The 12557-nt window shown below is 31.2% G+C and overlaps 1 long non-coding RNA gene across 2 annotated transcripts; it reads left to right on the top strand.

Annotated features, from left to right (window-relative positions):
• Nucleotides 1-2757: 2757 nt before the first annotated feature.
• On the top strand, nucleotides 2758-11376 carry LOC127714366 (uncharacterized). 2 transcript variants are annotated; one of them, XR_007987702.1, is made up of 6 exons: nucleotides 2758-3151; nucleotides 6927-7096; nucleotides 7369-7454; nucleotides 7906-7984; nucleotides 9206-9315; nucleotides 10039-11376. It is a non-coding gene; the product is annotated as an uncharacterized LOC127714366 (long non-coding RNA). The 2 variants fall into 2 exon arrangements; XR_007987701.1 differs by lacking the exon at nucleotides 2758-3151 and having other exon boundaries at nucleotides 6673-7096.
• Nucleotides 11377-12557: the final 1181 nt, after the last annotated feature.

The raw sequence follows: 12557 nt of genomic DNA, 5'->3' as shown, positions 1-12557 counted from the left end.
AGGGACAGAAATTAAGCCTTGCAACTGGCCAACGCCCGTCCTCTCACAGATTTGTTGCAAGATTTCATACCATGAAAAGAGCACCTGCATCGGAGTTACGTTCTCATTCTGACCGGACGTGGCTGCGAATTTATACATCCCACACAGCCCAACGGACGCCTTTATTTTGGATACGGTTTTCTGCCATCGAAAGAAGATCAAGGGGTGATCACGTTTCTAGACCCCTGTCAACCCATGGGGTCTTCTTGATAATTAAAAGGAAGCTTTTTACCCATGGGTTTCACGTGATATAGTTACAGTTATCCTTTCGAAAAAGTTACGGACGCCATCACGTGTTGGTTACAGTTCAGTAATATATGTGTCACAGATTACCACCGATATGTTCATTAGAGTATTGTCTTGATCACAACTCGTCCTGTTTTCCTCGAATGTTACATCACGGAATGAGACTTTTTATCGAATTTGTTCATAAATGAACAACACGACGGGTGTCATATGTGAAGCATGATTTGCTTATCCTGAAAGATCCGGAACAGTTTTAGTTCATTTCATTGAAGCGCATCGATAACTTTTATACGTATTGTTAGTTGAAGTTAATGTGAATTTATGGTACAAAATCGTTTCTGTCGATAAAAATTGCAAAACTGTTGATGGGCCATGATAATGTTGCCTTGTCGGGGCCTTTTATTGCCGACTATGGGTTTTTCTCATTGTTGAAGGACGTACGGTTGCCTATAATTGTTTAAATCCACTTCATATGAACTTTAATGGATAGTAGTCTCATTGATAAGCATACCACATCTCCTTGATTTTATATTGTGTTCATCGTTAAGTTAATAAATTTTCTTGGAGAATATGTTTTGATGACAGTTATGATTTGTATCCTTCATTCTCCGTCCGAATACTTTCCTAGCAACATAAAAAGAAGCAAGGGCATGCGATAAAGAACAAGGCAGAAAAAAACTATTTTAATATACGGCACAGAGGTCACGTTTACATTGCTGGCATCTTTTCCTGAATAAGTTAAACAATATTAATGTCTTTATATTTCAAGCATTATATGTGCTAGCTCATACAATAATTTATATGGTTTGATACTGACCCCTAATCCCCCTTTACGGATTTATCCCCCTATTGAATTTTACAAATACTTTCTTGATCCGTAGGGGGTCAGTACCCATGATGCTGGCAGATCTGCATAATACCAATAATTTAATTGATGAAGAATTTTAATATGAATATATTGATACATATATAGATAATTTTTATATTTGATAATATAAAAGTAATGCATCTTAGGATGACCATCAATGGCTTAAACTGCAGAAACACTAAAATAGTGTCGGCCCATATTAGGCTATATGGGATGTGTGGTTTATAGGCGTTTTATATTAACAAAAAGAGAAAATATCAGCCTATCAAAAGCTGTTAATTAACGTAATTTTAAACTTCGGTGGAGATCACATGTTCATTTGATATTCCGTGCATCCGAGTGGTGGGATTAAATCTTTCACCTAAATATCGAAGAACTATAGATATGGGGGTTTTAAAAAGACATTATTTGGAAATCTTTTTGGCAGCTGTATATGTACAAAAAGGGGGGTTTAACTGAAAAAGGTCTGATACTGCATATATTTACATAGGTTTTTATTTGCAATTCGGCAGTATTCAAGTGTTTTATAAGTCAGGTTCAAGAATGTAATTTGAATTAAGATGTCGGATAGGAGAAGTTAAAGTACATTGTTTATCAGGGGCGGATTCACAAGGCGCGCGCCTCCTAGCGACAGAAAAAAAATGTAATTTATAGGTGAAATTACAGCCATTTTTTTTTGTTAAAGTTTTGTCCTCCTACTCTCATTCTCAGGGGCACCCCAACTCCCCCTTTACATCAAATCCTGAATCTGAGCCTGTTCTTTGTGCTTATTTGTGAACCTAAACATCTATATATATCTGAAAGACACTGGAAGCTTGAGATTGAATTAATATTTTTTTCTGATTTCTGTCCATTGATAAGTGCTAATAATGTTAAATGTTCAAATGAATTATCACAAATTAACACAAATGCCGTATTGAATGGCAATGAATCCGCAGTCAAACCACTTGAGGTAGGCAGTTTGACATCCGAATTCAACTAACATTAGATTTGAACCTAGAATAAATATACGTGATGACGCAAATGCATGATATTTTTTTCCAGAATATCAGTGTGTATGCTAACCATTTACTATTTCTTGCGCAAGAAAAGTACGTGCATGCATAAACATTGATTTTACTCGTCGAAGGTGATTTTTTTTTTTGCATTTCTTATTTATGTTTTTTGTGTACTATTGTTTGTCTAGATCTGTTGGTCTTTTTCTTCCGTTTTGCAGAAATTGAGAATTGGAATAGGATTATGTCTTTGTATATAAAACACGGAGAAATAATGATGTACACTCCCAAGTAATAAATAAAATAGTCAAGCCTTAAAAGGTAGTTTCAAATGGTAATTGTATACAATTTTCTTTTTACAACTAAAATCCAGCAATGATTTTAATTGACTTGTACACGAATCTACACACAATAACATATTTTCAATAAAGGTATTTTTTTTATTACCTCATTCTATCAACAGTCAATTATTTCAAATCAAAAGCAAAAATAAATTCAGCAAAAAATATTTGGTGACCAGTCAGTTGTCTCGGGTTCACGTGTTGCTTTTCTTTTTTTTAAAGAAAGCAACTTGTTTAAATATGATAGGTAGTTTTTCGTGATGTTTTTTCTTATACATAAACACGTGTCTATGGAAGATGAAAGCCTTCATCTACGTTACTATTCATCTGGCGAAGATGAATACAGCAGCAAAAGTCAGAAAGGGGAAACAACAACCAATGATAATATGGCAGGAGCATGTGGCGGGCCAGAGGATATACCCGATGAGTCCATGAGTGCTTTGGAATGCAGTAGAGTAACAGTCAGTCGCTTTAGTACACCGTCAATTCGAAGTTATTCTAATACCCCAACCAATTTGGCAAGTACACCATGTTCCAGCAGGACAATCATTCCGACTTTCCTTAGAACACCTTTATCCGGAGAAGTTCGTTCTAGCAGGTCACTTACTTCTGTCACAGAGGGTATATCAAGAAAAGAACAGACTACAGCATCAGCAAACAAGGTAAAACTTTAAAAAATCGATGAAAATTCAAACAATGAAGTGTTTCTTAAGTGTAATATGTTATGATTTAATTTTGTCTATCTGTCTGCTTACAACGGATACGTTTTTGTCAAAGGTACTTGGGGACAGGACACTTTTTTTTAGCCAGCCCCCTTTTTCCTAAAATTTGTTATTTTTTGTTTTCTGTTAATTTCAATTATTTTCGCATTTCTTTTTTGTATTACATGAACATAAATATACTAGAAATAACTTGTATATTTGCTATTATCTATCAATTCCAAGTTTACTTTAGAACTGATATAAAATTGCAAATACAAGTTATTTCTAGTATATTTATGTTCATATGAAATAGAAAAATGCGAGAAAAAAATGAAATTATAAGAAAACCAAAAAAATAACAAATTACAGAAAAAAGGGGGAGGGCTGAAACAAAAGTGTCCTGTTCCCAAGTACCAAGGGTTTTTGTTAGAACAGTGTTAGACAAGTGACCATCATAAAACACATTGAAAAAAAAATATTTAAAAACAAGATGTTTTTGTGTGTAAAAAACTTTTTCCTTTAAAGGTTCAAACATTTTTTTCACATTTCCGGGACAAATATTCTTTCGTGTATTTTTTGTTTTAAAAACTAGCCATTTATAACGTCGTTTTCTTTAACAGTGATGCCTCATTTATCATTAAAGCCCTTTATTATTAAAGCTGTATATATCAATACAATGACTGTCACATAATTGCTTTAGTAAATGTTTATTAAAGTTAAAATAACCGAATCAAAATAAAACTTTCGTAATCGTATACATTTGTATATCAAGTCGAGAATTGTTGCAAATGTAACTAATATTAGTTTTATGGCAGTTACCTCAGCTAATAGCTAGATGATGTGTCTGCACGTCTGCTTAAATAGAATTGTTTGCATAAAACGGCCAAAAGAAAACCAAAGGAAATGTTTTGAAAATGAAATGACATCATTAACCAAATTGGATCTTTTGTTTGTACCTAAAAGATACATAGCTTTAATACTCATTTTGTTTTTGGTTAACGATGTTCCTGTATATTTTTTTCTTAAGTTTTCATATCTCCATAGGTTTCAATCACTGCCTGATTTCGAAACCAACTGTGTGCAAAAATACAGGATAAAATGGTCATTAATTCGTTTTGCAACTAAATTCAAATTAACAATACTGACATTTGAAATCTGGACAAATCAATTATATATAGTGAATGAAAGTATATATTTATCTACTTCATTGATATAAGATGTGATGACGCATTCCTGGTAATTGAATCTGCTCAGAAAATAATTCCCCACGAAGATAAAAAGAAACGAAATCTCTTTTACAACTTGTCCTGTATATGCTTAGAAATAGTTTAATCTATCAGATTAAAGAAAAATAAAAGCGCCTCTGAGTCGGACAATTGACATATAGATATACTTTGTCTTATATTATGGTGAAATACTGCTTCTATCAATTAATGAATAAATAAAAAAGCATTTAAGGTTAAACATCTTAAAACAATTTCTTTATTATCTTTGAAAAGTAAATGATAACAAATGTACAGGTGTTAGTTATCCTTATTCTTTTGTGATCTATATTTTGTCGGTTAGCTGTTCTTTTTTCCGTTTTAATAATTATGAACTTTCAATTCTTAGTTAAATAAAAAATGAATAAATTGATTAATGATTTTTGAAACAATGTTTAAAAAAAAGAAGTCATATCATATAACTGAATTAATAAAAAGCAATAACACTTCAAGCCGATTTTTTTAACAGTAATTTTCTATTTTCAGTAAAACCACTTTTCTTTATGTTACCACGCTTCTTTTTTCTCTTCATGAACACATGTTTTATCATCGTCTCTGATTATTATTGTGCACACATGTTCATTATTTTCAAAATTAGCAAAACATTTAAAAGAAAATGGAGACCAATCATTCGCGCTTTTACCATATTGTCTAAATAAACTGTTGCAAAATCAATAGTTGTACAATATTTATCAATCAGTCAATTGATCTTTCGATGAGTAACTAGAACTAATAATTTTTATTTGTCAATTTCAAATCAAAACGGAGGCAAAAGCCGCTAATCGGATTTTCGTTTACGCGTGTTCTTTATCTATGATTATTGTAAAATTGAAACTATGGTCACAATTGAAAATGTTCTTCATTTTTACCATATATTTCATTAAAATTGTGATGTTATCCGTTATTTTGCATTATATTTATGTCACTGATTGTGACCAAACTGATCACATTGGTTTATAGTAAATTAATCTCCTGTTGAATCTTAACATTTCCATCTGTTCTAATGGGACCATTTAAAAGCTCTGCTCCGAAAGAAGAAACAACAGTTTCACATTTTCAGCTATTATACTATAGTTTTGAATTACCAAAAATATTACTCATTCACTTAAAATCTCATTTATTTCATCGTGTATCTAAAATTTCACCTGATATATATATATATATGAATCGACGATTTGCCGTTTGGAAATATGATATCGTGACAAAAAATCTAAAAATGAGTACACAAATATCATACTTTATATACGAAATGTACTATATGAAAAGCACTTTAACCTTTACAAATTTGTATTGCGTTTTGAATAATAAGTTACTGTACTATAATGATTAATTATGGATAAGGACAAATTATTATGTCCTATCTAATCAGCATATCTTATATGATATTTTCACCAAAACAGTATTTTTAAGCTGAGTTTTCAACTTTTATTTCTCAGTTTACAACTGAATTATTATATTTAAAATTGGGAATGGAAATGGAGAATATGTCAAAGAGACAACAAACCGACCAAAGAGCAGACAACAGCCGAAGACCACCAATGGGTCTTCAGCGCAGCGAGAAAATCCCGCACCCGGAGGTGGTCCTTAGCTTGCCCCTAAATAAAATTGTGTACTAGTTCAGTGAAAATGGACGTCACACTAAACTCCAAAACATATAAATGAACTAAAATTAAAAAAACATACAAGACTAACAAAGGCTAAAGGCTCCTGACTTGGGACAGGCGCAAAATTGTTGATTATATATTAATCGCCAGGTAAATTTTATATGTTGCTACAATCATGTCCTGTTGTTCGGAGCGCCTTAAGTGCCATATACATATACAATTTTCGTTCGCCCGAGATTTAATCTGGTGCACATCAGTTTGAAAAATCGTGCGCACCGCTTTGAAACTAGTGCGCATGAAAAGTCGTGTGTACCATTTATGAAAGTCGTTCGCATTATTTTAAAAGTCCTACACACCATTTTTGAAAATTTCACACCAGTTTTTGAAATGACATGCGCATTAGTTTCGATGTCTTGCATACGATTTTTGAATTTCGTGCGCACCAGTTTTAAAATCCAATGATTTGTATTTTAACAACTAAAGTTTCACGTGTCGGGTGAAAATTGCAGGATAAAAACAGTATATGTACATTGTCGGAAAATATAAAATGTATTTGTACTCGCTGCGAAACAGGAGAAAAGCTCGGAGAACCTCGCTTTTCGTCCTGTTTCTAAAGCTCGTACACATACATCTTATATTTTCCGACAATGTACATACATTGTATATAATATATGTTATGCTTTAAATCTGTTATAAACACTACTTGTATACATCGGTGAATGTCATAAATTTAGGTGCTTTTTTTAGGTACATATATATTCTGAATGACGGATTGATTTAATAGTCTTTTGGTTTTTAAGAAATGATGAACTTTATTGAGTTTTGTAACTCATGTATTTTAAATGGTTTAGTTATAATTGTTATTTTTAGATTGACACTTTAACAAAGAAGTCATCTAAATGAAAAGGCAACTGGTAAAAGTGCAAGAAAAACAAATTAATGTTGAAAAGAAAGTGGATATTATGATTCAAATACTACAATCAAAAACAAATGAACGAAAAAAGGGAAGCCAAAAGATTAACGTCCCTGCACAAATTGCAGTAAGTAATTATTCATTGTTCAACTTTTAATTAACCTTTTCAAAATATTGCATATTGTACATGTAGTAGCGGATTACAATTTTGTTTTCGGACTATATGTACAAAGAAGTAATTGTGGTCGGCACAAGATTCGAATACATATTGCACACTTACATTTTGTGTTTTAATTGTATAAATATTGCAAAATTTTACACACTTTGATTACATGTTGTTGTGTTTTAATTAGAACGTAATGAAGTGGTGAAGTTCATGCAATTACTTTTTCCTTTCAGCAATCAAGAAGGGATGGTTATCAGCAGGGTATTACTGAAAAGGATTTCATCTGGAGAATAAAGAACGAAACTGGCAGTATTTCAAAGTATGTATATGAAATTAAATGATTTAAAAGTTTCCTTGGAAATTGAAAAAATCTCATGGTTTGTTATTCAAACCAATGTAACTTAATATGTAATGTATGTCCACATTCATCATTAAACGATACGGTTTTAGGAAAAATGCTCGATTACTTGTGATTTACGACATTGAAACAGATTTAATTTTGATCATATGTCTACTTTGAATCATTAATTATGAAATTCTACTTATTCGAGTATAAATCTTAATTTTGTACACAGCTTTTGGGTCAATTTAAGTGAAAAGTTTGCAGGATATATATATGTGTATTTGGTAATCATAGTTCTATTCAGATTCAAACAACATTTTAGCACAAATTGATAATTTTACCGACATTTGTTACACTCTTATTTAAGGAAGCTTTGATTTACAGTAAGATTATTTTTCAATTTACCTTTTTTTAAATAATTTTACAGAGAACAAAGAGAAGTCTGGATTCATCATAGAATTTGTAAAAGGCCCAATATCCTGATGAAGTGGAGGGTGTTGTTAGAGGTTTGTAGCCCCCCCCCCCCCCCCCAAACCCCAAAAACAAAATAGTCGAAATTGCAGTTCTGCAATACAATTGCTTATCCTAGAAGGCATGTTTAACTGTCATATTAAGAATGACATCTAAAAAGTTAAAAGTAGTCAAATTCAGTTGATACTTTTTTTATTTTGGAAAAGAGTGTTACGTTACTGAATAAATCCTAGCTTATGTTAACATTACATTGATACTGTCGGCTTTTTTTTACAAGAGGGTATTTTTGTTGTGCTGTTTTAGGGAGCAACCATTTAACTTTAAGGGGGGGAGGGGGTATGGTTTTTTGTCCGAGTCAGAATTTTATTTTTTCGCCCAAAGCGCGAACATTTTTTTTTGCAAAATTTAACACTATAAGGTATGAGGGAAATCTGGATTCAGAATATTTTTTTAGGAAATAACCATACCCCCCCCCCCCCCCTTTGAAATCACATGGTCGATTCCTTGTTGCTACACACCTGTATCCTACCTCTTTTTATTTCGAAACATGACGTTCCAAATTACCATTGAATTCACTTCATATGATTTCGGACCAAGTGTTGAAATGAGTAATCCCATTACCAGCTAGGGGCCTGTTTTTCGAAAGTATCTTATGACTAAGACATGTCTTATGATGGTCTTAGGACATGTCATAGTCGTAAGATATGTTTTCGACATATCATAACTTTTGTCGTAAACCTAAGACACTAGCTCGCGACATGACTTACGATGGTCTTATGATTATCAACTAGAATTCTAATTACTTTTCATGTATAATGTACATTACAATAAAAATAATAGTTGTGTTGCTCAGTCGGCAAAATATTTAGATTTATTCTTCTCCATTTTGCATTCAAACTTTTTGAATCTCCTGCGACGTAAAATTTGGACTCCTTTTCTTATTCATGATTTTGAAAAATAAATATACATATTATTTCTTTCCTTATATATTACTTTATTTACGCATTTGCTCGGGCATATAAGCAGACACTTTCAGTAATATTTTGAAACGCCATATAATTTCCATATTATAAATAATAGCAAATGCATACTATCATATAACTTGAATAGATCTATTTTGATTTCGATCATATCACATCAAAACATTCTACCATGGAATAACCAAGTGACACTGTTTAGTCTCAAATGGAGACAAGCAATTGTATATTAAAAAAATATTTCTTTTACATTGCGTTAAGTAGATTTTTTTTTTGTAGGATGGATAAAGACAAATTTTGAATCGTTCAAAGCAAAGAAACGAAGAGACGAAACTGGTAAACAAAAAGAACATAACAGGAAAATGGCTGTGTACAGCAAGATGAGAAGAGTAAGAACTGATTTTTTTATTATGGTGAACAATTAAGATATTACAGTCAACATAAGAAGCGGATTTAGACGGGAGTTTTATTTAATATTATATACTTATATCACTCTAAACAGGGAACCCCCTTTTAACTTCATTTTCATTTTGCTTTTCACTAAATTCCTTTTGTGACGCTACAATAAAAAAAAGAAAAAGGTGACCATATCTAATGACGTCACATATATATATATACCTCATTTTGCAGATCAGTGAAAAAGTTTGTCTACGTAACGTCTAAAAATCAAAATAGAAACAGAATCCAACACCGAATCTCGTGCAATATAATAATTCTCCACTCTCGACAATTGAATTTTCAATACTCAAAAAGCTCGGCAGGCCTTCACTTGATGTAACGGTAGAATTTCTCTCTCCGTCTCTCGCCGGCCGGGCTTTTCAAGAGAGAGAGAAATTAAATGCTAAGAATTGAGTGTTCTGTTGGATAATATATTATATTCATAAATAATATACAGCATGCTTTCTGTCACAGTAATCACTAGTATTTTTTTTACAGACTGCTTTTTGCTGAGGTTATAATAATAATAAAAATGAAAATAATAATAATAATAATGATAATAATATCTTTATTGAAAGAGAGTTATTACGGCATATATGGAATCTATTTGTATGTATTCAAAATGAAATTCAAAGAATTTTGATTTGAGCTTTATTCTCTTTTTTTTTTTTTAGAAATTAAACAACAGAAAAGAGGCCATAAAAGTAAAAGTCCAGTATACCAGAGGAACAAAAAGAAAAGGGCTCGAAAAGCCTTGTGGTGCAGAACATGTCTTATGAACAAACAGATTCATAAGACGAAGGATCGTTTATCGTCAGACCTCTGCCATGGAGGTCTGACGATGTTGATAAATTAGTAAAAAAAAACTAAGCCAAAAGCATGATGATCAACTAACCAAGAGAAGCAGACGGCAGCACCATAAACGAAAGGTTGGGGCAGTTTCCTCAAGGATAAAACCAGAAGTCGTGCCAGGACATGAATGGGTGTTTAAATAGTTTAAAAATAATGTCAATGATTAAACTTTATTCGTTTTAAGTATGCAAGTTTTACCGACCAAAGTAAATGCTACATGTAATTGTTAATAATTTTTACACAATTATTTGTCCAAAACTAAAAAAACAAAAAATCTGATATATCGTTCTATTCTTATATTAACATATTTCAGTCATCACGAAATCAAATAGATGCGAACAGAAAGAGAAAAAATACATCTTCATGTCGGATGTCAACATACCGTCTTCAACAACAACAAGCGGTTCGAAGGGGAACGTTTTTCATAAAAAATAGTAAAGAAAAGTGCTTCGCGAAACAACAGTAATACTATTGTCGTAATGGGCAAAACTATTTAAAAATAACACGAACAATGTACATTTCATTGGCAAAACAAAATATAATAACTTTTTTGATTTGTAACCTAGCATCACGGAAAATAAATGTTAAAAAAATATTTTTTTATAGAATCTTCATTTTTAGATGGAAAATCTTGTTTTTTTTTATAAATATGGAAGTGATACCGAGAAAATAAGCAGTGTATTATTTGCACATAGTAGTAAAAAAAAAGAAAACAAAATGGTAATTCTTCGAAATAGTAAGAAACTTGGTATATATTAAATTTCAATGTTTTAAATATTTCTGTTGTGCGTAATTATACAATATAAACAAGAAAAAAACTAGATAGCAGTAAATTTTATCTGGTACCCTGATATAAGCAATCATACAATGCATGTATACAACAGTTGGTTTTACATTTAAAATCCTTGTTTTAGTTGTGAAGCTCTTCATTGTGTATTTTTTATATTATATTGATGTCCACGCGAGCATAATCAAATATATATTTTGAAATTAATTGCACTGATAAAACATATAGACATGTACCTGGGATCTTATATGTGAATTTTTTTTTTCTTCAATTGATTAAAAACAGTAAGCAATGAAAGGGAAACAACTCTTGTTAAAATAAGAATATTTTTCGTATCTTTAAAAATTGAAGAAATTTGTTGTTGGTTTTTAGCTTAAAGGTTTACACGTTTATAATTATTAATATTCTTATAAAAAAATAAGTATTAAGATCTTGATTTTTTTATTTTAATAAGAAAGGGGTTGTATAGAATTGGGTGCTTGTTAAACCCTCCAAATTACGTTGGATTTTATTATTCAGTTCGAATCTTTGTATTCAAAGGGAAATAACTCTTTCTATTAAAATAGTTGTTAGTTGTAATTAGGTAAGACAATCAAAACAACCACAACAAAGAGAATTCTGCAAATATGTTTCTGCTTATTATATTTAAATACTCAGTCCTTTTACGTCATGAAGCTGATATGTTTTTGTTCCTTAAAAACAGCTTTAGCAAAAACAAACAAAAATGCACAAAATTCGAGTTTTATAATTTTGTTATGTATGTAGATGGTTTTTTTTTAATTATTATAGAATGGAATGTTAGTACTTTAATTTGTCATGTATTTGTAAATTGAAAATAATGAATAAATTTAGCTAAGATTCTAGATAATTGTTTTTTTTATTCAGGATTTCGCCATAGTCTAGATCTCCATTACGGGCAGCTTTTTTTTATGAATTTCCAGTTGCTCCTCTCACTGTAATATCTTATATTTTGAGGCAATCATGAGTGTTTAATTCGAATTATGGGTTGTGGCAACTTAGGGTGTATAATTATGGCTTTGTTTGTTATACTGAAGTATGTTTGTATAAACAAATATATCCTGCATTATAATAGGGTTCGATTGTAAGAACTGTTACTGGTCATATGTGGATGAAAGCTGCAAATATACTGTTTTCTGTCGTGAATTTGCAGGTCAATTGGCATATATTTGGTGCACCAAACACGGAGATTACAAAGATTTTCGATAGTAAATGGAGTCAAAATGAGTTTAAATTTGAAGTAAATCAAGTTATTTCGCACATTAAATCTTTAAACTTGAAGTTGAATTTGATTTCAATTTGCATTAAATGAAAGTTTATCGTTGTATTAAATTTGTAACTCGATGTTGAATCAGATTTAAAACCACAGTAAACAGCTTACTGTTTGGAATATTATTGACTTAAATTTGTAGTAAATCATGTTTTACAGATTTTCTCTACATTAAATTTAATGTTGTATGTATATTAAACTTTGTTAAATTCGAAAATTACTGGACAGTAAATCAGGTGTCAATTCATGAACTTACTGCGTCCAGT

Source organism: Mytilus californianus, unplaced genomic scaffold (genome assembly GCF_021869535.1).
Source record: "Mytilus californianus isolate M0D057914Y unplaced genomic scaffold, xbMytCali1.0.p SCAF_9, whole genome shotgun sequence".
In the NCBI taxonomy this organism is placed as follows: Eukaryota; Metazoa; Mollusca; class Bivalvia; order Mytilida; family Mytilidae; genus Mytilus; species Mytilus californianus.
This window is presented reverse-complemented; position numbering and strand designations above follow the sequence as displayed.